Below are 5158 nucleotides of genomic sequence, written 5' to 3'. Positions count from 1 at the left end.
ATAGCCCAGAAACTGCACTCTTGGACATTTCTCCCAGAGAAGTGAACTATTCACACAAATACCTGTACATAAACATTCATAAAGGCTTTACGAGTATTCATGTTAGCCTGAACCTAGAACGAACACACACGTCCTTCCATGCATGTAGGGTTAAACAAGCTGTGGTACGTCCATACCATGGACTACGACATAGCAATAAAAAGGGATGGATTGTTGATACATTCAACAAACTGGAGGAATCTCCAGGGAATTATTCTGAGCCAAGCAAGCCATTTCCCAAAGGTTATATGCTGTATGATTCCATTTATATAAAATTCCTGAAATAATATTTTAGAAATAAAGAACAGATTAGTGGTTGCAGGGTTAGGGGTGGGGGTAAAGGAGGGAGGCTGATGTAGTTATGAAGGGATAACACAAGGAATCCTAGTGGTGACGGGACTCTTAATAGCTTCATCCTGGTGGTAGACAGACAAATTTGCACATGTGACAGAATTGCACAGAGCTAAATACATACATGCACACGGCAATACCAGTAAAACTGGGGAAATCTAAATAACTCGGTAGGTTATATTAATGTCTACTTTCTGCTTTTGATATTATGCTATGGTTTTGCAACTGTAACCATAGAGGGAAATGAAGCAAAGGGTCCAAGGGGTTTCTTTGTGTTACAACTGCATGTGAATGTACAATTATCACAATAAAAAAATTCAATGAAAAGGTATTTTTAAAAGAAATATAGAACTTTGTTTTTTAAAAATAATAATAAAAATTAAGTTTTATCTTAAAAGGTAAAAAATTATGCATCCTTATAAAAGAAGTGGTAACATTTTACCAATGTAAAACATCACAGCATTCAAATCACAGTTTGGATCTTCAAGATTCAAGTGTTGTATCCCATTAAGTCAAATGTGGTCAGTTTTAAGATAAAAATTCTTCCTCTGGGTATCCTGTTCTCAATCAAGTCTTTCTTTATCAGCATCATCTCACACTAGGATAGCTGGCCGCGGTGGTGATTCCACAGTGGTGGTTCCAGTCTTTGGCCATCTTTATGTAGCCATTCTTGCCCCAAGCTTCACCCCAGCTGTTCCTGACAATCCAATATTTACTGTTACTTGATTCTTCTCCTTCAAAGCCATAACTAACCACCAGAATGCCACGATCTAGATCTATGCTGCTGCAGTGCTCCTCATAATAAATGCCACTTTCATAGAACCGGAAGCTAAGATGGCTTGCATCTATAGCAACAAAGATGGGCCCCACGATTGCCACTGCCTTCATGAGGGCACTCTCCTGCTCAGGGATGGCCACGAAGCCAGTGTCATTGGCAACAGAATCTTCGGGCCTATATTTGCAGGGTCCAACCTTTGCATGATATGGATAGGACTCCTCTGAGTCCAGGCCTCCGTCGGACTTAACATACTGGAAGGCATTATCCATTAGGCCACCATTGCAGCCCTCATTGCCTTGAGCCTGAGAGCAGTCCACAAGGTTCTGCTCACTCAATGAGATAAGTTTGCCAGTTTTCCAGAACATCTGTCCTTCAAGGGCACCGGTCGCACTAAATGCCCAACAAGAACCACCGTGACCCTGGTTCTTCACTGGAGTTCCATAGCCTTCTTCTCTCCAATCCACAGTTGGGGGGGTTTCAGCAACGTAAGGTTCCCAGAACACTCTCCTTTGCTTGTGCTTCTGGTTTTGATGGCCACTCATCACCTGCGTGAATTCTTTGTTGGTCATGTCACCAAAAGCATTCATTGCCAAGGTGAAGCTCTGTCTCCCTAGGTTGTATTCTTGGTTGTGCAGGTCAATCATTTTCATATTCATCTCCCACACTGTTCTCCTCCATCCTTCCTCATTGGAGCCATATAGTTTACCGTGTGTTGCCTTCCACCGGTGCCATCGTGCCTCTAAACTTCCTCAAGTTTTGGCTCAGCTGAAGCTATAGTAAAGGGCAATCAAGAAGAGTGAAGGATTCATGTTTCAAAACCTTCAGGGGCGCAGCCGGGCAGTCAGTGCGTGCTGATCCAGGATCTCCCAGAACTTTGATTTTTATGAGCCACCCCAGTAACCAAAAACTGGTGTTAATATGATTTAAAATGTCATTATGCTCAGTAGTTCTCACGCATTATTTATCAATGGATTTTCTTTATTTTGTAAACGTTCTGAAAGTAAACTATTGAACATATATGAAAAAATAAAAGAGAGTGTTATCCTACACAGCAGGGAATGGCCAACATCGGTCCATGAGCCAAATCCATGTCACCATCTGCTTTTGTACAGCCCAGGAGCTAAGGATGCTGGTTACATTTTTTAATTCAAAAAATTCAAAACAAGAGTAATATTTTGTGACAAGTGAAAACTATATCAAATTCGAACTTGTCTCCATAAGTAGTTTGACTGGCACACAGCCACACTCCTTCATTTATGTATTGTCCATGGCAGCTTTGGGCCTTCAACAGCACCATTGAGTAGCTGGGACAGAGACCACCTGACTCATAACACCTGAAACGTTGACTGGCAGGCGCTTTACAGAGGAAGTTTGCCCACCTCTGCACCAGAGGGATAATTGCCCAGGTTTTGCTGGTATATGAGGGCTTCCCATTGTCACCTGGATTTCCTAAGGTAGCGCTGACAAGAGGCATGCGGCTTCTAGGCATTCCCTAAGAAAAAATAAGAAAAATAATGCTAAAAGTTCACAACGTAAACTCGATAGGAAAATGTCCTAAGTGTCACTGCCTGAGTCAATAGCATGTACTCTTGGATTATTTTGCTTGTATACTGTGCCCTTCTGGCAGAAACATCACATTTTGATATACTCAACCGATAAGACAACAGGCATCTGTTTAGAGACAGCGAGCCTTCTTGTGGAGCACAGCAAAGAATGTAGTCTCAGAGTGATACAGACTTGGGTTCAAGTTCAAATCACCATTCAGTCATTTATATGCCAGCTATGGTGTCCATGTTTCTGGATTTTCTTTACTCTTCTTTAAAGTAGATACCCAGTCTCAGGGATGTTGAGGGGATTCAATGAACTCATGTCAAGTGTCTGACACATAGTGGGACTCAGTAAATGCTAGTCCAGGATGGGAGGCCACTCATCCAGGCTCTCCATGCCTCACATCCCTCAATCCCACCCCAGAATTTACAAAGAGGCATCAGAATCCCTTTTCAAACATCACTCTAGCTCCATTTCCGCTGTGTTCTTCACAGGTGTCTATAGAGTATCTTTTTTCAAAACTAGACCATCTCCCTCTTGCCCAGACCACTCCATTGAGAGACCCAAGTGTAAGCTCTGACACAATGGAATAGAAATCAAATCTCTTTTTCAATTATAGGATGAAATATGTCTTCAGTGCTGGGGGAACCCTGCAGATTGATGTTATCCCAGTAGGTTCATTACTAGTCTCCAGGAATAGGCCAATTCAGGTTTTAAAATGTTTCCAGACCTTCCGGTTATAAGGACAACCTTCTTGCTGAAATCATACAGTGAAAGGAAACACGCAGGGGGACTGGCTTGCCGGGTCATCGTGGGTGAACATTCAATTCTAAGTGCCCTGGCTTGCCATGAATTCTCCACACTGGGTCAGTGGGAACTTAGGAGTGCTTCCCACACAGCTTCTCTTTGGGCAAGTCATGCTGGTGGCTGGGAAGCCCGTGTTCTATGCCATACGCTCTGAAAAGGACAGAAAATCCAGTCTCAGGTGTCCTCCCCACTCTGGGCCAGGCAGAGCAGGACTGGAATGACCCCAGTGCTGATGGAGACATGCATCCCCGCTCATTATTTGATCCATCATAGAGATGCTTAGAAAGGAGTGTTTTAGGGTGCTGGTGTTTATCTAGTTTCCAATCTGGTAGGATATTGGCATGATTGAAATTGGGTGTGGGGGGGGGTGGTTAAAAAGATGATGAATGATTTTTTGGATAGGGTCAAATGAGTATTTTTTTTGGAGCTTGTCAATCTTTTTGCTTCAGAGCTATGGCTTGAATTACTTAGTTTCTTGATGTCACCCCTCTTATCCATGTGTCTTAAAGATATGGTAATCTGCCGAAACCGGTTTGGCTCAGTGGATAGAGTGTCGGCCTGCGGACTGAAGGGTCCCGGGTTCGATTCCGGTCAAGGGCATGTACCTTGGTTGTGGGCACATCCCCAGTGGGGGGTGTGCAGGAGGCAGCTGATCGATGTTTCTCTCTCATCGATGTTTCTAGCTCTCTATTCCTCTCCCTTCCTCTCTGTAAAATATCAATAAAATATATATTTTTTTATAAAAAAGATATGGCAATCTAACAACCAGCAGACTGCAACTACCTGTATGTAATGAGCCAATCTATTCTTTTTTTGTGTGGCCACTCAGGTTTAGTTGCCTACAGATAAAAGAGAATTGTGTGTTCCACTGTAGCCTGCCTTCCTCCCTCAATGCTCTATCAAAACTGCTTCCCCAAAATGTCACTGCTGGCCTCTTCTTGGCTGAATCCACTCGGTACTTTAGCCCTTATTGTCCTTCAACTCTCTGTCATATTTTTTATTGCTTTGTCCTGACATTTCTTATGCATTGCTTCCCAGATCTTTAAATAACAATTTAAATTGACTGTGAGACAATTACAAAAGGTATAATATACATAGTGGGAATCCCAGAAGAAAAAAAGAGAGAAAGAAGCAGAAAAAAAATCATTGAAGTAACAATGGCTGAGAATTTTCCTAAATTAATCACAGAAACCAAAACACAAATCCAGGAAGTTCATAGATACAAAGCAGGATAAATATCAAAATTCTCTACCTAGCCATATCATATTCAAACTGCAGAAAACCAAAGACAAAGAGAAAATCTTTAAAGTATAGTAACAGCTACTTATTATGTACCAAGCATAACATTTTACTTACATTATGTCATTTAATTTATATGGAAATCTCCATCTCAAGGACTTTATATTTATCCCCATTTACAGATTATAAAACTGAGGGTCAGGCCCTAACCGGTTTGGCTCAGTGGATAGAGCGTCAGCCTGCAGACTGAAAGGTCAGAGGTTCGATTCCGGTCAAGGGCATGTACCTTGGTTGTGGGCACATCCCCAGTAGGGGGTGTGCTAGAGGCAGCTGATCGATGTTTCTCTCCCATCGATGTTTCTCTCTATCCCTCTTCCTTCCTCTCTGTAACAAATC

At 42.3% G+C, this 5158-nt stretch overlaps 1 pseudogene across 1 annotated transcript; it reads right to left on the bottom strand.

The window, feature by feature from the left end:
• Nucleotides 1–978: 978 nt before the first annotated feature.
• Nucleotides 979–1977, bottom strand: LOC308239480 (procathepsin L-like; annotated as a pseudogene). The gene has a single exon. The product of its transcript is annotated as a procathepsin L-like (transcript).
• Between the last annotated feature and the right edge of the window lie 3181 nt (nucleotides 1978–5158).

The sequence above is a fragment of the Plecotus auritus genome, assembly GCF_963455305.1.
Source record: "Plecotus auritus genome assembly, chromosome: X".
NCBI lineage: Eukaryota > Metazoa > Chordata > Mammalia > Chiroptera > Vespertilionidae > Plecotus > Plecotus auritus.
This window is presented reverse-complemented; position numbering and strand designations above follow the sequence as displayed.